The sequence below is a fragment of the Macaca nemestrina genome, chromosome 8 (genome assembly GCF_043159975.1).
Source record: "Macaca nemestrina isolate mMacNem1 chromosome 8, mMacNem.hap1, whole genome shotgun sequence".
NCBI classification, from domain to species: Eukaryota; Metazoa; Chordata; class Mammalia; order Primates; family Cercopithecidae; genus Macaca; species Macaca nemestrina.
Window position 1 is genome coordinate 15,335,729 of NC_092132.1, and position 24,524 is coordinate 15,360,252.

At 44.5% G+C, this 24,524-nt stretch overlaps 1 protein-coding gene across 17 annotated transcripts in view; it reads left to right on the forward strand.

Annotated features, from left to right (window-relative positions):
* Window positions 1-24,524, forward strand: part of CYRIB (CYFIP related Rac1 interactor B) — a 174,311-nt gene that overhangs the window by 34,838 nt on the left and 114,949 nt on the right. For all 17 annotated transcript variants that reach the window (XM_071067824.1, XM_071067831.1, XM_024796310.2 and 14 more), the window contains exon 2: window positions 10,618-10,670. The gene's annotated coding sequence lies outside the window, so the exon portion shown is untranslated. The remainder of the gene's footprint in view (window positions 1-10,617; window positions 10,671-24,524) is intronic.

A 24,524-nucleotide genomic window follows, 5' to 3' on the forward strand; every position in this document is an offset into this window, starting at 1 on the left:
CTGGGAAAATTCCCTGGCCAATGGGGACAAGTTGGTCACGCTCTTCACTACACACAGTATCTATGTGGATGTCATTACTGCACTCAGTACCAGGACAGAAAAAGGAATGCCCACTCGAGCTACTCTCAGTCCAGTGGGGAAGCTAGGTGAATATATGATGGTGTCCTTCACCTATAGCGTGAGGAGTGCTCTGAGAGAAGGGGACAGGGGTTGGGTGGACCAGCAGGGTTACCCATCTGGACAGCCGGCTCCCTGAACTGAGACCCAAAGCCCGGGAAGCAGTTCACCAGGTGAAGGGCTTTGGAAATGGGGGGAGGCTAAGTCAGGAAGCTTGGTCCTGGTCCTGCTCTGCTGTGATCCTACTCTCAGGCCCCAGGCATGTTCTTTTCTTGCAGACTTTAGATTCCCTCACCTATAAAATCAGGGAGTTGGACCAGATACCCAGAAATAGTATTCTCTATCTCTGCAAATGTCAATTTCCAAGTAAATACTGACATACCTTTAAAAGTGATACATCCTTACACTGAGGAAGTATTTGATAATTAGTTCTCCATTGTTTCAGAAACATCATTTTTATCTTGCTCATCTATTAGTGAGCTCCTCTCCATGTCTCCACTTAAAAAAAAGGTGGGGCTGGGGCCAGGCACAGTGGCTCACACCTGTAATCCCAGTGCTTTGGGTGGCTGAGGTTGGCAGATCTTTTGAGTCCAGGAGTTCAATACCAGCCTGGCCAACATGGTGAAACCCCATCTTTACCAACCAGCCAACAAACAAACAAAAATTAGCAGGGCATGGTGGCATATGCCTATAGTTCCAGCCATTCTGAAGGCTGAGGTGGGAGGACGGCCTGAGCCCAGGAGGTGGAGGTTGCAGCGAGCTGAGATTGCACCACTGCACTCCAGCCTGAGCGACAGAGCCAGACCCTGTCTTGAAAAAAAAGGTGGGGGGCGGGGAGCTAACTCTGCCTCTCAGTTTAACTGAGATAGTATTGGGATCTGGTTTTTCAGTACACAATAGTTCGTTTCCTTCCTCCCCTATCTCCTTCCCATCTTCATATTATGTTGTTTTGTTGTTTGTCTTGTGAGTGTGTGTGTGTGTGTGTGTTTGAGATAGTGTCTCACTCTGTTACACAGGCTGGAGTGCAGTTGTGCCACCTCTGCTCACTGCAACCTCCACCCCTCAGGTTCAAGAGGTCCTCCCACCTCAGCCTCCTGAGTAGCTGGAACAACAGGTGTGCACCACCACGACCAGCTAATTTTTTTGTATTTTTGGTGGAGATGGGATTTCACTATGTTGCCCAGGCTGGTCTTGAACTCCTGAGCTCAACTAATCCGTTCGCCGTGGCCTCCCAAAGTGCAGGGATTACTGGTGTGAGCCACTGTGCCTGACCTCACATTAGGTTTTTTTTTTTTTTTTTTTTTTGAGACAAGAGTCTCACTCTGTGGCCCAGGCTGGAGTGCAGTGGCGCAATCTTGGCTTACTGCCTTACAACCTCTGCCTCCCAGGTTCAAGCGATTCTCCTGCCTCAGCCTCCCGAGTACCTGGGATTACAGGCGTGAGCCCCCGCTCCCAGCGCATATCGTTTATTAAAGCAATAGTGTGCTGAACTGGGCTTCTTGAAAAACAAGACTACAAATTAAAGTACACAGTAATAATTAATGTTATTGGTTTAAACAGATGATTGGCTTACAGCATCAAAAAACTTCTTTTGAACATTTTATCAACATGTTAAGCACCATACTATGTAGTTGTCCTCCCCCACCCCAAAAATCAGATTTCTTGAAGGCAGATTTATCACTTGGACATAGATGTGCAAGTACTTCGATGTTTTTTTTTTGTTTTGTTTTTTGTTTTTGAGATGTTGTCTTGCCCTGTCGCCCGGGCTGGAGTGCAGTGGTGCAATCTTGGCTCACTGCAACCTCCTTCCCTGGCCCATTGAAAACAATTTTAACTATGTAAGCAATAGATCATGATACTGTGGAAAAATGAAGATGTGTGTCTTAAGCTGTGATCAGCCTATGCCAGGAGAATGGTAGGCAAAATGTAGAAACTGTGTTTTTATTTTTATCATGCATCAGAATTTGTTCTGAAAAATGGTTCATGTTTCCAGGAGAGAATGAGTTTAAAGGGAAATGATAGTTTTATTTTATTTTATTTTATCTTTTGAGACAGAGTCTTGCTCTTATCACCCAGGTTGGAGTGCAATGGCATGATCTTGGCTCACTGCAACCTCCGCATCTTGGCTTCAAGCAATTCTCCTGCCTCAACCTCCCGAATAGCTGGGATTACAGGCGCCTGCCACCATGCCAGGCCAATTTTTTTTTTTTTTTTTTTTGGTATTATTAGTAGAGACTGGGTTTCACCATGTTGGCCAGGCTGGTTTCAAACTCCTGACTTCAGGTGATCTGCCTGCCTTGGCCTCCCAAAGTGCTGGGATTACAGGCTTGTACCACCATGGCCAGCTGGGAAATGATAATTAATAGACCCTTCTGCTGTTTATTATCTTTGAAAGAGAATGGCCCAGTATTATAGCAGTATCTCCCCAGATCTTGGGCTCCAGTTCTGGGCGAAAGGTATACTCTGGGTGCTCTTCTCACTTATCCTTCCAAAAGAAGTTTCCAGCTAATAGTGGTTCAACCTAAAAGGTTATAGTCTCAGAGAAGACAGTTTGTGAATAAAAGAAGCTCTAGTAGGCTTTATTCCTTATGTTAGCATAGCAAAATGTTTGAAATTAATCTCTGCTACTATTGACAGAAAAGCCAAGCCAGAGAATGTTTTTCAGCTTGTGGTGGAACCAAGAATCAGTTGTTATTTCCAAAGCACCCCAAAATGTGTATGGGATTTGCATCTTGGTAGTAAACATGCATTGAAAATCAGAAGTACTTTGTGTTTTCCTGGTATTAGGATGGTAAAACATTGATATTTATTTATTTATTTATTTATTTATTTATTTATTTATTTATTTTGAGACAGAGTCTCACTCTGTCACCTAGGCTGGAGTGCAGTGGCACGATCTCCGCTCGCTGCAGCCTCTGCCTCCCGGATTCAAGTGATTCTGCTGCCTCAGCCTCCTGAGTAGCTGGGATTACAGGCGCACACCCAGCTAATTTTTTTGGTATTTTTAGTATGAGATGCGGTTTCACTATGTTGGCCAGGTTTGGTCTCGAACTCCTAGCCTCAAGTGGTCTGCCTGCCTCGGCCTCCCAAAGTGCTTGGATTACAGATGTGAGCCACTGCACCCGGCCAACATTGGTATATTTTTAAAAAGGTGTGTGTGCGTGCGTGTGTGTGTGTGTGTGCACGCACTTAGCTGATTAGCACTAGTTATGAATAGGAAATTCAACACCTGTGAATGTGTTTCAAAGGACACCCCCTAACCCCAATGTATTAGCATCTTTTCTGAACTGCATACTTGGGAAATAATAATAATAACACACATTGACAGAGCAGTAAAGAACCTGGCTAATATAAAAGGACATGTTCTGAATGGATCAAGGGGTACTTTAGAAAACTCTAGCACAGGGGAGGATTCCTCCAAATGCATTCATTTTCGAGGTGCATCTTTTGTTCTGTATGATCCTGAAACATGCCTGGGGAGATGGTGCCCACAGTGCGAGGCTCGGGTCTCTAGGGATTCTCTCTAAATCTGTTACTGTGGAGGTTTCAGACTTTGCGGTTTTTCCAACAAGTTCAAATCAACCAAGACAAATTGGAATCACTTTTGAAGCCTGCCCCACAGCCATCTCACGGTAGTCATTTAGTGCTTGACTGACCGAATATTAAATGAAAACATAAGAAAGTTTTATTATTCAGGTAATCTGATTGTCTAGCTATATAACACGCTATAGACAATTCGATTAAGAGGATCAAAACTACAATTAGACTGGGCATGGTGGCCCACTGTGGCTTTGGGAAGCCTAGATGGGAGGATTGTTAAGGCCAGGAGTTCAAGATTGACCTGGGCACAATGCAAGACCTCGTCTCTACATAAAATAAAAAAAATTAGGCATGGTGGCACACGCCTGTACGACTGAGTAGTACCCCAGCTACTTGGGAGCTTAAGGCAGAAGGATTGGTTGAGCCCCGGGCCACAGTGAGATATGATGGTGCCACTGTACTCCAGCCTAGGTGACAGAGCAAGATTCTATTAAAAATAAATATATCAATAAAATTAATACTTCTACTACTGCTAACACAAGATGTCCACCCTCAAGGTGCTTATGATCTCATTGAAAGAGTGAGGACAAATATTAGGTGATAATACCAAATGGTATAGGATGGGAGTTGGCCCGTGTGTGATCATTTTGTACCTTATTATTGACATTTACATACAGAGATGTGCACATCATTATTATTTTTGGCTGGGTGTCGAGTCCAGTTGATTTAAAACATGAAATGGCAGACTTTGGGAACTGGATGGCCTTAGGAAGTGAAGCATAGCAGAGTTCATGTATGAGCCATACAGAAGTCTACTGTGAACGAGTGTGAGTCTTGAGCTGCACATGGCCCAACTTCCCACATACCTGTTAGATGCCTTCTCCGTCTGGACAATAAAAGAAAAGATGACTGGACTAGAGCAGTTTGTGCCAGCAAGGCAAGACATTTGGAAATGGCCTTAATAAAACCTCTTTGTTCTGGCCGGGCACGGTGGTTCACGCCTGTAATCCTAGCACTTTGGGAGGCCGATGCGGCTGGATCACTTGAGGTCAGGTGTTCCAGACCAGCCTGGCCAACATGGTGAAACCCCATCTCCTCTAAAAATACAAAAATTAGCTGCGCATGGTGGCACACGCCTGTAATCCCAGCTACTTGGGAGGCTGAGGCAGGAGGATCACTTGGACCCGGGAGGCGGAGGTTGCAGTGAGCAGAGATCACGCCACTGCACTCCAGCCTGGGCGACAGAGCCAGACTCTGTTTCAAAAAAAAAAAAAACAAAAAACATACACACACAAACTGTTTGTCTGATTCAGAAATTCTATTTCTTTTTTTCAAACAAATGTTTGGCTTCTCAGAACTGAGGGGTAATGTAAACATTTAGAATCACCTTCCAAATTCACACTCAGAGAGGCAGCTGTAGGGAGAAGTTGGAAGGAAAAACCACTTATAACTAATTGCAGTATGAGCCTCTCCAGGTAACTATGGGAACAGCTGAGCAGGGCCCCCTTGAATGGGGAGATAAGTTTACCTGTGTAATGACTGCATTTAGTTTTTTCCCAGGAAATTATAAAAAAGAATTGCTTTGCTTAAAGGTCTGTTTTCATAAGTTTGTTAAACATTGCCCTAATTTTTTATGTTATTGCTAACTGGTCCTAATAATGTGAAATAAATTTCAGTCTAGTTTAGAAAAACGGTCATGAATTCTGAATTAAAATAATTCCAAATATCCATTATTATAAATAAATATAAATATTATTATTATTATAAATAGCGAATGTTTATTGCACATTTATTCCCCCACTGTACTGGGGGAAAGTTTTATTAAATAAAGCGATAAATGGTTGTTAGAAATATTACAGAGCTCTTGTAATTGAACAGGATTATAGGTATAAGTTTATAATTTTATTAACAGGGATAGAATGAATCATGATAAAGGAAAAAACAAGTGATAAACAAGCCAATAAAATAACAAGGTGAATCCACTGAGGGGAGGGAGTAATTATTTAAATTATTATTTTTTGTTTAATTAACATTTATTGTCTTCTGGGTAACAGGCACTGTTAGGGACTTTTACATCTGCTATTTTATTTAATTACAAGAGTTCTTCATTTCCGGATAAGATTTCCCATGGGTTTCCTTTGACTAATGAGTTATCTTAGCCTGGTGCTTCTCAGTCCCAGCTGCACATGAATATCACCTGGGGAGCTTTGGCGCAATATGGCACTGGGGTGTATCCCCAGAGAGTCTGGTTAATTATGCAGGGTGGGGACCCTGCTGCAGTATTTTAAAACTCTGGCCAAACCCAAGATGTCATTTCACCTGCAGGAAAAATACAGCAGTAAGCAACTGCTGCAAACTTCAGCAGTAGAGCATGCTATGCCAGGTGGAATAAGCAAAACACCTGTTTTCCTTTGTTTCCTATTAAGTGGGATGTGGAAAGTGTCAGAATAATTATGGAATGAAGCAGGCTAGAAAATGTAGCTTTAAAAGTCTCAAGCTCAGAATTTCCAGGTGCTCTTGATTTGTAGCCTAGGTTTTGCTCTGTGGCGTTTATCAGAAACATTGTGCCAGTGACTTGCATAATAAAAGTTTTTGTCTTTTTTATTTTTTAAGATAAAAGGAAACTATTTAACAATGTTTTTATACTAAAGGTAATGTGTTTTAATGAAATACATACATATGTCCAGAGTACAGAACTGTGGATAAAAAAGTTTAGGAGGACACAGAATTGTAAGGAATTCTTTCTTTTGGTGGAGGGATTATGAGTAGACGTGTCTTCCTTAAAAATCATCTGTTCCGGGTGTGGTGGCTTACGCCTGTAATCCCAGCACTTTGGGAGGCTGAGGTGGGAGGATCGCTTGAGGTTACGAGTTTGAGACCAGCCTGGCCAATATGATGAAACCCTGTCTCTACTAAAAACACAAAAATTAGCCGGGCATGCTGGCAGGTGCCTGTAGTCCCAGCTACTCTGGAGGCTGAGACAGAAGAATCTCTCGAACTCGGGAAGCAGAGGTTGCAGTGAGCTGAGATCGCACCACTGCACTCCAGCCTGGGTGACAGAGCGAGATTCTGTCTCAAAAAAAAAAAAAAAAAAAATTAGCTGGGTATGGTGGCGCGTGCCTGTGGTCACAGCTGCTTGGGGGACTGAGGCAGGAGGAGCACTTTGAGCCCGGGAGGTTGAGGCTACAGTAAGCCATGTTTGAGCCACTGTACTCCAGCCTGGGCAACAAAGTGAGACCCTGTTTCAAGTTTAGTAAAGTAAGACCCTGTTTCAAGTTCTAGTAAAGTTGTTTAATAGCAAAACATTTTTAAATAGCAAAACATTTTTAAAAACCAGGAAGGAACTAAGTGGTTTGGGAGGCTCAATTGTTTAAAAAATTGTTATAGCCTTAGATCACATAATAGAGAATTAACTTTAAAAATGATCCATAATCAAAAATATACCCAATCCCTAAAACAATTCCTGGTCACCTTTGTAAATAGATTTGCTTCAGTGGGAGCTTTTAGTGCTGCCTAGAGCATCCCAGGAGTCATGAAAGTGTGGTGACATTGGTCAGAGAAAGGAAAGCTTCCATTCGATTTGCCAACATTAAGAGTTTTCCTCTTAAAATAAGCAACGTTTCTGGTAGGGGTGATAGATAGCCTTCCATTTTAAGCGATGTTTTGCTCCTTTAAAAAACTTTATATCACATTTTCTGAGAGACCTTGGGCAAGTCATATCATTCTTTTGGGCCTGAGGTTCTTTGCTGATAAAATGAGGGAATTAGACTAACATAGCTGTCGGTGTTCAGGTTGGGATTCACAGGGCAGCGTCTCCTAGAGCATGCTGGGGGAGGAGTGTTGGGTTGGCTTGATTCTGGGTCTCCTGCTTTGGCCTCAGACAAGCTGCCCTGTGGGTGGGCTCCGGGCAGGGCTCATTTGCAGGGAGGGGAATCAGTTTGGTTCCACCTGCATTTGGGGGATCTGCTAGACATCAGGCATAGTACCAGGTGTGGGGGACACTAGGATGACCAAAACCTAGCATGAGCCCTCAGGGAGCTTAAAGCTTAAAGTCTCTTGGAGGAGATGGATAAAGACACAGAGAAATCCAGCATTTCTCAGCTAGGTCAGGGACTGGGTGGGAGAAAGGAGGGAGTTTGTTAGAAGGCTAGTTGGGTATAGGAGCCCTGGGTGTTTTTAAATTTTTATTTTTATAGAGACAGTTCCTCACTATGTTGCCCAGGCTGGATTTGAACTCCAACGCTCGTGATCCTCCTTTCTCAGCCTCTAGACTAGCTAGGACTATAGGCGAGTATTTTCTAAGGAACTAAATGACAAATAGAGGACAGCTCCCTTCCCTGAGTCACTGTCTGGTCACTGCTGAGAGGAGAAGAGAGAGGAAGGAGCAGGAGCCCACGTGAGGTGGTTGGGACTCCCCTTGTCCTCTGGAGCCGACTTCAGCATGCTAGTGAAAAGGCTGTTAGGGAAAGAGAGGACCTGGGCTCTCAGAAGATGATAGACTCTGCCTTGAGGACAGGGAGGGACCTTAGAGGGGCACCTAGCCCAGGCGGGTTACCCTGGCAAGCCCACCCCTGCATACTCAGGCCCATCCCTCTTCCACCTCCTATGCTTAACTGAATGGACCAACAGTCTAACCTGCTGGCCTTTGCATGTGTCGAGAGCTCTGCTTGGATCCCTTCCTGCCTCTGGCCAATTCTAACTTAACTTTTACTGCTCAGCTTCAATGTCACCTCCTTGGGGAAGCCTTTCTTCGATTATCCATCATTTTCCATCCCCTGCTGAGTTAATTAAATACCCTTTTCAGGGATTGCCTCATCCCCTTTCCTTCAGAGCATTCATCTGCCTGTAATTGCTCCCTTAATCTTGGAGAGTTCCTGGGTGGCTGGGACGGTTTAATTCATGGAATTATTTCCGTGGCCACAGTGCTTGGCACACAATAGGTGCTCCGTAGCTATTGAGTGAATGAGTGTCCTCACTTTATAACAGAAGTTAAGTGACTCACCCAAGTCAGACACTCTGAAACACTGAGATGGAATGAGACCCATGGTTATGAGTCTGAAGAGGAGGCGAGATCCGGTTTCTAGAACTGTAGTCAAGGCTTTCTGTCCATAGCTTGGAAACGAAAAGAAGCCATGCTTGTTTAGAGGCCCACATTACTTCTGTCAGAGCCACACTGTATGCCCTGGGTGTGCTGGGTGTGTGTCTGAGAGATGTGGGTTGTGTGTGGGGTGTGTGCCTGGGATGTGTGTGGGGTGTGTGCATGGGATGTGTGTATGGTGTATGTGTGGTATGTATACATGGAATGAATGTGTGGTATGTGTGGAGTCTGTGTGTGTACATTTGAGGACATAGTTTGTGAGTATGCAGTATGCTTAGATGGTTCTTTTTTTTGTTTTGTTTAGAGACAGGGTTGCTCTGTCACCCAGGCTGGAGCACAGTGCACATCATGGCTCACTGCAGCCTCGACCTCCTGGGTTCAGACGATCCTCCTGTCTCAGCCTGCCAAGTAGCTGGGACTACAGGCATGTGCCACCACGCCCAGCTAATTTTTAAATTGTTTGTAGAGATGAGAGCTCCCTAAATTACTGGGCTCAAGTGATCCTCCCACCTCAGCCTCCTAAAATGTTGAGATTACGGGCGAGCCACCATGCCTGGCCTAGATGGTTCTTAAATCCTCTCCTTGGCCACTGAGCAGTTCTGTGATTATTATTTAAAAGGGAATGTTAAACCACACTCATGCCATAACAAGGAGAACAACAGAAAGAAAACCTACACTGGCAAACAAAAAGAGAGTTGCAAAAGCAGCCGAAGTGGCTGAAATTATCAGCAGATAGGGTTCTCTCTGGACAATTAGACATGGCCCCTAAACCTTTTGTGAATAAAACAAGGCCGGTTAAGTGGCTTCCGGTAGTTTCAGCACCCAATGAAAAGCAAAGAGAAAACACTAAGACAGCTAAAGATTTAATCAGAATAAAGGCTAGAGAAAAAGTCATCCTGTTTCTCTTCCATTCAATAGTAAGAGTGTCTAGACAGTGCAGACTTTGCTCTAATCTTCACACTAACTGCTGGCAAATGCATTAAAAAGGGATGTTAACTATGGTTTTATGAAAATTCTCTTTAATTCATCAGCTTTTGTTGCTGTAGGAGATTTTGGAGGGTGACAAGGCTGGCGTAATGTACCTGTTTGTGTTTCTTTCTCTGCAAAGTAGAAACCTGAAACAGGAAGTGATTCGAGGGACAGAATGACTAAGACCGTTTCAGACTCAAGTTGAACTGAGCATTTTGCTGGGACCAAGACTTGCTGCTGCAGCCAAAGGTCCCAATATCCTTTATACTGAATCTCCATGGATAGCCCTGGCCCCACCATATGCGCTCCTAAGGACAACACAGTCCAGCCAAACTGTCCTTCAGTCATAGGAGTTTGGTTTAGGTCTTTGTTCTTTACTTGCTATGCAACCTTCAGCAAATTATTCCACTTCTCTGAATCTCTATTTATTTGTAATATACCAGACTATTTTGAGCATTAAGTGAGAAAACTGTGTGCAAAACAATTCAGTGATATCATGGACTGTACACATGCGATCTGGGGCCGGGTGCGGTGGCTCATGCCTGTAATGCAGCACTTTGAGAGGCTGACACTGGTGGATCACTTGAGGTCAGGAGTTCGAGACCAGCCTGGCCAACATGATGAAATCCCGCCTCTACTAAAAATAAAAAAATTAGCCCGTCGTGCTCACTTGAACCTGGGAGGCGGAGGTTGCAGTGAGCCGAGATCGTGCCACTGCACTCCAGCCTGGGCGACAGAGCAAGACTATGTCTTCAAAAAACAAATAAACAATCAAACAATTTGGAGTTGTGCCTCTACTTTGGGGAAAAAACAATAGCTAGGATTTACTGGGGGCTTTCTGTGTACTGAGGACTGTTGTAACTTGCTTAATTCTGGCTATAACTCTTTTACAGGAGAAGAAACTGAGGCCTGGAATTTGATTAACTCGTTCAAGATTACCCAGTTGGTAAGTAACAGAGCTGGAATTTGACCATGGCCATCTGGCTCCAGAGCCAGCACTCTTAACCACCCTTCCTATGAGGAAAAGTTAAAGTGGATGGGAATGGCTACAAGATGGATTTCAGTTCCGTAGAAATAAGAACCTCCTACCTCTGTTGAAATCAGAATACACATACGTCCCTTCATTCATTCTATGAATATTCATTCACTCCATGAACCTACGAGGTTTTTAGGTCACATTATTAGTTTAAATAAGAACTATAGGCTGGGCGCAGTGGCTCACACCTGTAATCCTAACGCTTTGGGAGGCTAAGGTGGGTAGATCCCTTGAGGTCAGGAGTTCAAGACCAGCCTGGCCAACATGGTGAAACCTTGTCTCTACTAAAAATATAAAATTTAGCCAGGCATGCTCGCTTGAACTCAGGAGGTGGAGGCTGCAGTGAGCTGAGATTGTGCCACTGCACTCCAGCCTGGGTGACAGAGCAAGACTGTCTTTAAAAAAAAAAAAAGAAAGAAAGAAATAAGAACAAAATTTTGGAGGTAAGGAGACATTTCCAGCCTACCGTCATGAGTAATGACAATAATAGCTAGTACTTTTTGAATATGTACTATATGCAGACCCTGTGCTAAGAGCTTTTTAACTTGTTTAAGCTTCACAGCAGCTCCCACAAAGTTGCAGTTCAAAGAAGACAAGTAACTTGCCCAGGGTCGCTCTGTTGGTAAGGGATAGAGTTTGTATTCACATTCAAGCAGTCTGGATTGAAAGTCAGTGCTCTTGCTGGGCGCGGTGGCTCACGCCTGTAATCCTAGCACTTTGGGAGGCCAAGTGGGGCAGATCACAAGGTCAGGAGATCCAGACCATCCTGGCTAACACAGTGAAACCCCCGTCTCTATTAAAAATATGAAAAATTAGTCAGGCATGGTGGCGGGTGCCTGTAGTCCCAGCTGCTCGGGAGGCTGAGGCAGGAGAATGGCGTGAGCCCAGGAGGCGGAGCTTGGAGTAAGCTGAGATCACGTCACTGCACTCCAGCCTGGGCAATAGAGCGAGACTCCATCTCAAAAAAAAAAAAAAAAAAAAGAAAGTCAGTGCTCTTAACCAATGTGGTCTTGTCAACTGTCAACCCTATAAGGCCCTTCACGGAAAACCATTGACTCTTGGCGCCTGGGTGCCCTCTGTCTGTGACAGTGCACTTCCCTTTTCTGTTTCTTTTCTCCCCCGGTTTCCTAGACTCCCTACTACCCTCACTGGTGAGGCTTAACCATAGGATAGGGACCTGTGGCAAAATACTTACAGCCATCTCTACTTAGGCATGCTTTTAACTTTTATTTTAATCGGACTATCTTACTTGCTGTAAAATGCACAAATCTTAATCTTAATCATACAGCTTGGTGAAATTTTAATATGTTACACCCATCTAACCATCACCCAAATCAGCATATACAATATTTCTAGAAAGTTCCCTCATGACCCTTTGCACTTAGTATTACGCCAGAGATAAGCACTATTCTGACGTCTGTCATCATAGATTCATGCTTCTACCTTAGCCATATACAAATATACTTGCTCAACAAAAACAAAAGGATAAAAACACCACTTTAAATAGTGTGGGTGATCCTATCATTCCACCCAATGAGCGTCTCTCTTGGAGTGGGTGTGAATGGCAGACATGGATCTGCTGTTCCGTCTGTTGGTCTTTGTTCTCATGGCTTTTTAGGATGTGAGCATCTTGTGCCACCAAGTATATTTCTCATATTTGTGGATTTTAATTATCACACAACATGGCCCTTAAATCTAAGCCAGTTATTACATATGATGCTCAACCCTAAGAAACCAAATCCAATGCTGAAGCAAAGACTGGCTGTGTTGGACTTCATGAAAGATGGTTTGTTTGTCTCCAACCTGAGACCTTATTGTGGGATTTTTCAAGGGGAATTTTGGCTTCTTTCAATTTTCATGCTGGCTTTAGAAGCTAACCCTTGAGTAGATACAATTTTAATGGGGGCAGAACTCAAGTGTGAATAAGTGGTTATATTAAATTTAGTGACCTGGAATACTTCTGGCAACGTGGTGGACTAAGCTGACTTGTGTGAGTCCTTCCTGCTGTGAGTACAGAATTGATGGAAATATAAGAATGGGGAGCGCTGAAGAAAGGGAAACCTGCAAATGTCACAAATGAGGATAGGCTGGCCGCGGTGGCTCATGCCTGTAATCCCAGCACTTTGGGAGGCGGAGGCGGGCAGATCACTTGAGGTCAAGAGTTCCAGACCAGCCTGGCCAACACAGTGAAACCTTGTTCTACTAAAAATACAAAAATTAGCCGGGTGTGGTGGCACGTGCCTGTAATCCCAGCTACTCAGGAAGCTGAGGCAGGAGAATTGCCTGAACCTGGGAGGGGAAAGTTGCAGTGAGCAGAGATCACGCCACTGCACTCCAGCCTGGACGACAGAGCAAGACTCCACCTCAAAAAAAAAAAAAAAAAAAAAAAGGGTGGATACGTTTAAGCTAAATGGTGGCATGTGAGCTGAAGCCATGACTACTCCTGGGGCTTTTGCACGGAAGCTACAGAGCCTGGGGGCTCAAGGTGGAACTGAGTGCTCTGGAGCCTTGAAGGTCTGACTTTTTCATGAAAAGGGGCTAGAAAAACTTCGATACTTGGAGAAATAGAGAGGAAGCTTGCCTTGACTGGAAAAAAGTTACCAGCAAGAACTTAAACGCATGGGATTATACCATATGTGGTTGTGGAATCTGTATTTTTATTACTTATGACATACCTAACAGCACTCCCACAGTGAGAATGACCTCTGAGGACGAGTTCACAATGAAAAACTATAAACTATTCAGGAAACCATTCCAAGTTGGAAATAATACAGTCATTTAAAGAAACTATAAAAATGGTATATTTAAAATTATTAAGATGTCTTAGTTTGGGTTCACAAGAAAAAAGAAATAAAATGATTAAGAACTAAAGATAAGGCCGGGCGTGGTGGTTCAAGCCTGTAATCCCAGCACTTTGGGAGGCCGAGACGGGCGGATCACGAGGTCAGGAGATTGAGACCATCCTGGCGAACACAGTGAAACCCCGTCTCTACTAAAAAAAAAAAAAAAAAAAAAAAAAAGAACTAAAGATAATATAAAAAATGTAAAGAAAGATGGAAAAAGAATAGGTTGACTTGAAGAGCAGCTGAATTAAAAGGAAAAATAATCATTAAAATTGAAATCCAACAAAAGAGTTAAATGACAGATTAGGCATAGCTAAAGAGAGAATTAATGAGATGGAAGACAATGACAGTTAAAATTTGTTAAGTGCATAGTAAATGCCATTGTTCTGTGTACTTTATTTGCATTAACTCATTTACTCCTTAGAACAAAATTATGAGGAAGCATTATTATGATCATCTGAATTTTATAGACAAAGAAACTAAATAGCAGTTTAAGCCACTAGCTCATGGTCACATAGCTGGTAAGTGGTGGATCTGGGATTTGACTCCAGGCTATCTCGGGTAGCCTTGAGTCTGTGTTTGCAAGTATTATACTATGGGAAATCATCAAGAGTAGGCACTAAGTGATAAAGAGATGGGTATATGAAATAATGGTGAAGAAGTATCAATGGCACTACTTATGTCTACATAGAGGGACTAAGGGAGAGGCAGTATTAGAAGACATAAAGATTAGATGTCCTTTCAGACATCTTCCAATCCTTAGGTTCCAAGAATTTGAGACCAGGTCACCATCAAGGGCAAAATATTCAAAGGAGGGTGGTACACCCTCTACAGGTGGCACCTGTAGTCCCAGCTACCTGGGAGGCTGAGGTGGGAGGATTGCTTGATCCCAGGTGGCAATGAGCCAGTGCCATTTGGCACTGTCTACCATTTTAAGTGCACATACCCTGTGACCCTGCAATTCTGCTTCAGGGATTTTGTCTTATAAATTCTATCTTTCCTATAGTTATATATGTGTGTGAAGATGCATGTAATATATATTCATTGCAGTATTGCTAGTAATAGACTGTGGAAACAACTTAATATATATCAATAAGGAATTGATTTAGGCCAGTCGCAGTGGCTCATGCCTGTAATCCCAGCACTTTGGGAGGCCGAGGTAGGCAGATGACTTGAGGTCAGGAGTTTGAGACTAGCCTGATCAACATGGTAGAAACTCTGTCTCTACCAAAAAATACAAAAATTAGCTGGGTGTTGTGGTCCACAGCTGTAATCCCAGTTGCTCGGGAGGTTGAGGCAGGAGAATAGCTTGAACCCGGGAGGCGGAGGCTGCAGTGAGCCGAGATTGCACCACTGCACCACTGCACTCCAGCCTGGGTGACAAGAGCAAGACTCTGTCTCAAAAAATGAACAAACAAACAAAACCCCAAAAAACAAAAAATAAGGAAGTGATTGAATGTGTATTCTTAAAGTAGATTGCCCCGCCACTGTTTAAAATAGTAGGTCATATCTGCTAAGAAGGAATGATTTTTAGGATATATTCTTAAGTTTAAGAATAAAGCAATTTGCAAGAAAGTATATGTGGTATGCTGCCAGATGTAGGAAAACAAGAAGAGGGTATAAGTGTTTATACACACCCACCCACACACATACTCATACTTGATTATGCCTAGGCGATTGCTGGAAGGACACACACACACAGTGTCTGGGGGAATTCTGTATACCTCTTGAAAAAGCTTAGGGAATTGTGGGTCTTGGGTGGGTGGAAGATATCCTGCCATATGCCCTTTTATGTTTCTTTGAATGTTTATAGAGGAGATTTAGCAGATCTCCTAGATGTGGTTACATATCTCCCACGGGAAACCAACATTTATTGAGCATTTGACAAGCACCAGGCCATTACCTGTGTTATCTGTTCACAGGTAAGACAGGTCACACAGGTAAGGATGTGAGGATGTGTCCTCACACATCCCTAACACTGGAGTTCTCTCTATTGCCTGCTGATACCTGGACAACAGAGCTGCACAGTAAATGTGTGATAAATGGTAATCTCATTTTCTTTTTCTTTTTCTTTATTTCTTTGGAGACAGGCTCTTGCTTGATCACCCAGGCTGAAGTGCAGTGGCACGATCATGGCTCACAGCAACCTCGACCTCCCAGACTCAGCCTCCTGAGTAGCTGGGACTACAGGCATGTGTCACCACACCTGGCTAATTTTTTTCATTTTGTAGAGACAGGGGTCTCCCTGTCTTGCCCAGGCTGGTCTTGAACTCCTGGGCTCAAGTGATCCTCCTGACTTGGTCTCCCGAAGTGCTGGGATTATAGGTGTGAGCCACTGTGCTTGGCCTGATAATCCCATTTGCAAGAAAATGGGTGGTACCTTCGTTGTGCAAAGTCCTGTGGCCTGCAGGTAGAGGAAGGGAAATTCCATGACAGCCTGCAAGGTGTTTTGGAAATAGGGGTAACCCAGCTGCTTCATAGAAATCTGAGTTATCTGGGAGGCATCTCAAACCTTTTGTCTCTCCTGACTCTAGTCCCTGGCACCTCTTTTGAGACCACATGGAAGTATTCAGTCAGTACTCATTTTTCCAACTGTAAGATTCTTTGTTCTGGAAAGCTGTAGCTTGTGTTTCTGGACCACATGAATTGCCGATGTGTTTAGAAACAACAAAGGCAAGGAGAATTTTTCCTGCGATGTCCTCCTTTTTCGAATTATTTTATCTTTACAACTTTCCCGTTGAGTATGCATCATCAAAGGTCTAAGAGACACCAACTTCTGTTCACTTAAAAAGAGTGACCTTGGCCGGGCGCGGTGGCTCAAGCCTGTAATCCCAGCACTTTGGGAGGCCGAGGCGGGCGGATCACAAGGTCAGGAGATCGAGACCACAGTGAAACCCCGTCTCTACTAAAAATACAAAAAATTAGCCGGGCGCGGTGGCGGGCGCCTGTAGTCCCAGCTACTCAGGAGGCTGAGGCAGGAGAATGGCGGGAACCCGGGAGGCGGAGCTTGCAGTGAGCCGAGATCGTGCCACTGCACTCCAGCCTGGGCAACAGCGTGAGACTCCGTCTCAAAAAAAAAAAAAAAAAAGAGTGACCTTTAGGGGCCTTTCTTCTCAAAATAGATGTTCCCAGAGGTGCTTTTTATTGTTGTTATTGTTGTTTTCTGCAATCAACCACATTTCTAACCCATCAGGAAATGTTTTATAGAACCAGAGGCTTTCTCTCTTCCCCTTCCCTTGATCGTCTGGAAATAAATTCAGTTAAGTAGGTTATTCGTCTTGAAAGGGCTGTTTTGATGCTGTTGTGATGTGATCAACACACAAATGGACAAGAAATCCAAATGGTCAAGAAAACTGGAAGGAAAATTTAAGCGTATGGAATCAAAATCACAAAAACTGACCTGGGTAGTATTTAAGAGCGTAACATATCTGCACAATTCAGATGAAACACTTGCAAGTGAGAGTTATTTGACCTTAGCACTTTGCTGGTCTCTTGAGGCAGTATTTTGTAGGCTCAGAGAGAGCTGTTAAGAGCTTTAAGTATCGTTGTCCTTATGTGCAATGTGGGATGTAATGGTTTTAGTTTACTGTAAGATGAATGTGAATCAAGGGTGTTATCTGACTCCTCCAAATAGTAATTCCATCTTCACTGCCTGAATAGAGATAGGGAATAGGTTTAATCGCCATTGCTGTGTGAGGCCTTCCTGGACTCAGGTGCTTTGCTGTGCTCATATTGCACTGTGTAACATTTAATTAAAGCAGTTATCTTATTGGCTTTAAATAATTGTAGTTGTTTGTAGCTATCTCCACATCAGCCTGTGAGTGCCTAGAAGGATGGTATGGATCGCCTTGCTTCATCTGTGTATAGTCAGCATGCAGCATACACCACAGCACTTCGGATTTCATTAGTCAGGATTCTGTCGACCTTGACACAGAATCTCACCTCGAACTGGCTTCCGCAGAAAGGGGATTTGTTGGTTTATGTAATTGAAGAATCTAGGAATGAAACATAAGGCATGGAGGATCCAAGGCTTAAAGGGTTGCCAAGGCTTGCACAGTTTTTCACCATCTTCAACGCTGCCTCCCTTTTCTTTTGGATTGTGCTACAAAATGGTTGTCAGCGATTCTAGCAGGAGGTAAAAAAGGCCACTGTTCCGGTAGTTTAACAAAAGTCTTAGAACCGAGTCCAACTGTCTCTCTGATTGGTCTTTTCTGGGTAACATGCACCACCGTGAACCAATCGCTATGGCTGGCAAATGCGGTGCTCTGATTGGCCATCTTGGATCAAATGCCCTCCCTCTGAGGGAGATTGGATGCAGCCTGCACCTGCTCAGGTACAGAGACTGAGAATGAGGGAAAGACTGCAGGTCCCCAGGGAAATGCGGGTACCATTTGTGAATGGTGGGTAAGCAAGAGCCAAGGATGTCCAATATAGTAGGTGTTTAATCAGTGTTTACTCAGTGAATGAATTAACAGATGAATGAGCAAACAGGAGCGTGCTGCTGATTCTGTGAGCTGGTTATGCAATACCCCGAGTGGGGTTTTAACAGATGGAGCCTTTGCAGAGAGGAGGGATAGAAGAGGGCTCTGAAAGAAAGTCATTTAAGGATACCATTAAATTAGCTGAAATATTTAACAAGAAATAGGAGACAGGGGAGACATGTGATAGCTGTTTTCAAACGTAAAGGGCATTCATAGGGAAGGGACATTTTCTGGGTCCCTACTTTATGCCGTAGATGCTGGGCTAGACACTTTAATTGACATCACCGCACTTTTATTTTTATTTTATTTTATGTTATTTTATTTTTTTGAGACAAGGCCTTGCTCTGTGGCCCAGGCTGGAGTGCAGTGGTACCATCCTAGCTCACTGCAGCCTCAACCTCCCAGGCTCAAACAATCCTCCCGCCTCCCTCCTGAGTAGCTGGGACTACAGGCACACATCACACCCAGCTAATTTTTTTCTTTTTCTTTCCTTCTTTCTTTTTTTCTTTTTCTTTTTTTTTTTTTTTTTGAGACGGAGTCTCGCTCTGTCACCCAGGCTGGAGTGCGGTGGCCGGATCTCAGCTCACTGCAAGCTCCGCCTCCCGGGTTCACGCCATTCTCCTGCCTCAGCCTCCCGAGTAGCTGGGACTATAGGCGCCCGCCACCTCGCCCGGCTAGTTTTTTGTATTTTTTAGTAGAGACGGGGTTTCACCGTGTTAGCCAGGATGGTCTCGATCTCCTGACCTCGTGATCTGCCCGTCTCGGCCTCCCAAAGTGCTGGGATTACAGGCGTGAGCCACCGCGCCCGGCCTCTTTTTTTCTTTTTTTAAGCAGGGTCTCACTCTGTTGCCCAGGCTGGAGTGCGGTAGTGCAATCACGGCTCACTGCAGCCTTGACTTCCCAGGCTCAGGTGGTCTACCTCAGCTTCCCCGAGTAGCTGTGACCACAGGCAAGCACCTCCATGCGTGGCTAATTTTTTGTAGGTTTAGAGAGGGGGGTTTCCCATGTTGCTCAGGCTGGTCTCTAACTGTTGGGTTCAAGCCATTCTCCTGCCTCAGCCTCCCAAAGTGCTGAGATTACAGGCACGAGCCACTGCACCTGGCCACAATTAAAAAATGTGTATTTAATCTTGATAATTGTGTTTGTTAAAGAAACTAGCTCAGAGAATTTAGAAACTTGCCTGAGGTTGTAGGCCTGGGCTCTGACAAGGCCAGAAATCAGTTTAGGTATGCTAGTTTCAGAAGCCCCTCACATTGCCTGGTATTTGATTTAGCTGCCACGTAGCCAGCAGACTGTACTAAATAATAGGGTTTTGCTATAGTTCTTTTCTGAGACCTTGATTTCATCAATATTTGTTTATCCACTCATTCATCTTCACTCATGTACTCAGGAAATATTCCATTGATTGTCTACTGGGTACCAGAGATAGACCAGTGAATGATTCAAGCCCCTGCTCTCCTGTAGTTAACAGTCTGGCCGAGTTCCATATTACTTCTAAACGGTTAAATGACAGCCTCTAAGGATGTACAGATCTATGATAATGGGAGTTGCACTAGTCCCACCCCTCTGTAAGGAGGCAACCAGCAAAACCAAGAAGCTGGATGGCCCAGTTTTATCTATGCTGTCTGCCTGGGATGCTGCTCCTAAAGGGACTGATGGATGTTGAGGTATGGGAGGCTTAGGGTGTGCCTCATCTGTTCTCATCCTCCCAGGGCTGGCTCTGCTGAGTGATCTGGGCTGTGTCCCACCACTCTGTCATATGATGTCTCCCCTTTCTGAACCCCAGAGCAGAACCCATGGAATGAAGCAGGGTTAGCTGAACGGGAGGGAAAGAAATATTTCTTGAATGAGGCCTCCCCCTGGTTCTTTAACATGGCTCCCCCTGCTCAGGGAAATAGGTATTATTGTCCCCATTTTTCAGGGGAAGAAGCTGAGGCTTATTTAGAGTCATGATTTGAGCCCAGGCCTGTCTGATGGCTCCAAAATCGTATGGGCTTCCTTTTGACCCTCCTTGATCCAGACAGGTCTGGGGAGTAGGGCTTTCAAAACTTCAGAAATTGGAGGTGATTTGGTAAGTTAGTTCATTCCTTTCCTTCCCTCCCTCCCTTCCTTCCGTCCTCTTGCTCTGTTGCCCAGGCTGGAGTGCAGTGGTGTGATCTTGGCTCACTGCAACCTCCGCCTCCTGGGTTCAAGCAATTCTCCTGCCTCAGCCTCCCGAGAGCTGGGATTACAGGCGCGTGCCACCATGCCCATCTAATTTTTGTATTTTTAGTAGAGATGGGGTTTCACCATGTTGGTCAGGCTGGTCTCGAACTCCTGACTTTGTGATCCACCCACCTCGACCTCCCAAAGTGCTAGGATTACAGGCATGAACCACCATGCCTAGCCTTTTTTTTTTTTTTTTTTTTTTTTCTTGAGACGAAGTCTCACTCTGTTGCCCAGCTGGAATGCAGTGGCTGGATCTTGGCTCACTGCAACCTCTGCCTCCCAGGTTTAAGCGATTCTCCTATTCTCCTGCCTCAGCCTCCTGAGTAACTGGGATTACAGGTGCCCACCACCCTGTCCAACTAATTTTTGTATTTTTAGTAGAGGTGGGGTTTTGCCATGTTGGCCAGGCTGGTCTCAAACTCCTGACCTCAGGCGATCAGCCCACCTTGGCCTCCCAAAGTGCTGGGATTACACGTGTGAGCCACTGCGCCTGATCATGATCTGTTAAGTTTCATGTCATTCATTTATTTAAGAAAGTACTTATGGAGGGCCTGTGTACAGAAACGCTGTTAGGCCTTGGGTGACCAAGATTGACCAGGGTTTCTGCTCCCAGGGAACTTAAAGTCTGAGTTGAATAATTGGAAGTGCGCAATCTTTCATTCAGTGATTTATTCAGCCATGCACCAGGATGTATCAGATGCTTTGAATCGCAAGTGTCAGAAATCCCAGTTCAAATGGGATAATTGATAAAAGCAGTTAAGTGGCTCACATAACCAAAAATTGGAGAGGCAGAATATGATCCTCCAGCTCTGTACTTCGTCTGTGGGCTCTGTTCTCAGGTTGACTTCCTTCATAGTCATGAGAGAAAAGAGCTACCATCTCTCCCTAGAGCCACTGAACAAACTTTCTGAACTTTGTCCTGATTGGATCATTTCAGGACATGCATTCATCTTTCAATTAATTGTGGTGGCAGGGGAAATGGGATAATACTGATTGGCTTAGACCATTCAGGACCTGTCCTTGGAAGTGGAGGTGAGGTGTGCTTGACTGAAGAATGCCTCTCGATGGGGGAAGGAGTGGAGTAGATGTGGTAGGATTGGCGTACAAAGATGGGTAAAAGTATTATCTCTTATTAGACGCTCACCTTTTTCTTATTTTTAAAAATATTAATAATAGAGATGAGGTCTTGCTAAGTTGCCCAGTCTGATCTCAAACTCCTGGGTTCAAGTGATCCTCCCACCTCAGCCTCCTAAAAATGCTAGGATTACAGGTGTGAGTCATCACACTGAACCAGAAACTCACCTTCTCTCGTGAGGTTCCTGAGAAGGGCATTTTGAATGCTAGGTACTCTACATGTATTTTTCGGAGTTAATTCTCATAATATCCCTGTCAAAGAAATAAATATTTCCAGTTTGCAGATGAGGAAACAATTTCAGAGAGCTGGAGTTGCTTGCGGGCAGTCACACACCACACACACCTAGGAAGCAAGCAGGGTGTGGCTGTGGCTGTGGCTCCTACGCTACTTCCTCTGCTATTGTTGCGATGGGGGTAGAGAAAATAAATCGTTAATAGAGACCCTAAAAAGATTTGTTGAATGACTCTTCTATGATAAGCAGGGCCTTGGGAGTAGTTACTGCTTTTCATTTCAAGCTTTTATTAGAGGAATCCTGCCTGCCATTTTTTGTTTGTTTGTTTGTTTGTTTGTTTGCTTTTGAGACAGAGTCTCTGTTGCCCAGGCTGGAGTGCAGTGGCACGATCTCAGCTCACTGCAACCTCCGCCTCCCAGGTTCAAGCAATTCTCTGCCTCAGCCTCCCGAGTAGCTGGGATTATAGGCGCCCGCCACCACAGCCGGCTAATTTTTGTATTTTTGGTAGAGATGGGGTTTCACCATCTTGGCCAGGCTGGTCTTGAACTCCTGACTTTGTGATCCACCCGCCTCAGCCTCCCAAAGTGCTGGGATTACAGGCACGAGCTACCGCCCCCATCTTTTGTTTGTTTGTTTGTTGTTTTTAAACCAGTTGTAGATGGGAGGAAAACTCTGCATCCAGGTTCAGGTAAATAACAGAAATTGAATGAGCTTGAGAGAAAAAGCAGAACCATTGTCAACTGACAATGTCTCCAAAGAGATGATTGCATCAGATAATTTTACAGAAATGGTTTCTCTCTCCTTTTGACTTTTCTGCCTGAGGCTGCCATTAGGTTTTAAAGTAATAGAGTAGCTATTATGTAATTGTATACAATGCTTCCTTCCCTTGGGCCCGTGTTAACTTGTGCCTTCAAAATACAGAATACAGTTTTTTTTTGGTAAAGAGTTTATGTAAAGCCAGTGTGATTCCTAAATTAAACTGCCAAAATGAGGGCAAACAAGCTGGGTTTTCTGGTTTTCTCCAGGTTCTGCAGGGATGTAACATCCGACAGATCAGGAAGATGTGCTGATCAGTCACTTGTGTGCTGGTGCAGAATGTTTGCACACCGCTCTGCCCCCAGTGTGTGTGTACCGCAATTCACTGCCCAGTGGAAAGGTTTTCATTTCTTCATAGGTCCTCCACCCTCACCTACTTCCATTCCACCCCAGCAGATACAATTTTATCCAGGGAGAAATCAATTTTTTTTTTTCTAGAGACAGAGTCTCACTCTTTGCCCAAGCTGGAGGGCAGTGGTGCGATCATGGCTCACTACAACTTCGGTCTCTCGGTTTCAAGCGATTCTCATACCTCAGCCTCCCAAGTAGTTGGGATTACAGGTGTGCGCCACCACGCTTGTCTGATTTTTTTGTATTTATTTTTTTGAGACAGAGTCTTACTCTGTTGCCCAGTCTGGAGTGCCGTGGCGTGATCTCGGCTCACTGTAAGCTCCGCCTCCCAGGTTCACACCATTCTCCTGCCTCAGTCTCCCAAGAAATTGGGAGAATTGAGTAGCTGGGACTACAGGCGCCTGCCACCACCCCTGGCTACTTTTTTGTATTTTTAGTAGAGATGGGGTTTCACCATGTTAGCCAGGATGGTCTTGATCTCCTGACCTTGTGATCTGCCCGCCTCGGCCTCCCAAAGTGCTGGGATTACAGGTGTGTGCCACTATGCCGGCCAATTTTTTGTATTTTTAGTAGAGATGGGGTTTCACCATGTTGGCCAGGCTGTTCTTGAACACCTGACTTCAAGTAATACGTCCACCTCGGCCTCCCAAAGTGCTGGAATTACAGGCATGAGCCATCGTGCTGGCAATAAAAAAATTTGAAATCCACATGGTGGTTGGTGACAAGTTGATAAATAAGGTTTTCAGCTTAGATGCTGTGCTTTTTGAGTTCATGTGTCTGCTTTTCTTCTAGGTTATTACTGATGATAATTGATGTAACTATCCAAATTTCTACCACATTGTGTGCTATGTTTTAAGTCTTGGGGACAGAGAATTGAGTAAAGCACAGCCTTAAATACTAATAGCCTTTAATGGCCTTCCTCTAACCAGATTTCCCCTAAGTCTGTCCACATTGGTGTCATCTTTGGGTGCTGGTTTACTCTGGGCCAGGCAAACTTTTACTGGACCTGGGGGAAGGTATGAAGTAGAAGTAAATAGAACATGAGAAAGGTCTGAGGATAAAATGCAGAGGCTTAGGCCATGCACGGTGGCTCATGCCTGTAATCTCAGCATTTAGAGAGGCTATGGTGGGAGGATTGCTTGAGCCCAGGAGTTTGAGATCAGTCCTAGCAAGACCCTGTGTCTACACACAATAAGAAAATAGAAAAGAAAAAAAATCAGCCAGGCACGGTGGTGTGTGTCTGTAGCCCCAGCTACTTGGGAGTCTGAGGTGGGAGGATCAGTAGAGCCCTGGAGGTCAAGGCTGCAGTTAGCCATGGTCATGCTACTGCACTCCAGCCTGGGTGACAGAGGAAGAGCCTTTCAAAACAGGAGAGAGAGAGAGAGAGAGAGAGAGAGAGAGAGAGAGAAGGGAGGGCTTAAATGTCAAGTAAAGACTAGAAAAACAGGGAAAAACAGGGCGTCTGGGCTCATTGTGAGGAAGGAAGGAAGGAAGGAAGGAAGGAAGGGAAAGAGGAATAGGCTTAAATGTCAAGTAAAGACTAGAAAAACAGGGAAAAACAGGGCTTCTGGGCTCATTGTGACCCTGCAGGAGTGATCAATTGGTTTTCACTAGGAATGAGATTCAGGGGCTCTGTTACCACAGCATAACCCAGCTCACCCTAAGTGGTATAACCACTACTGTCATACAGGGAGCACG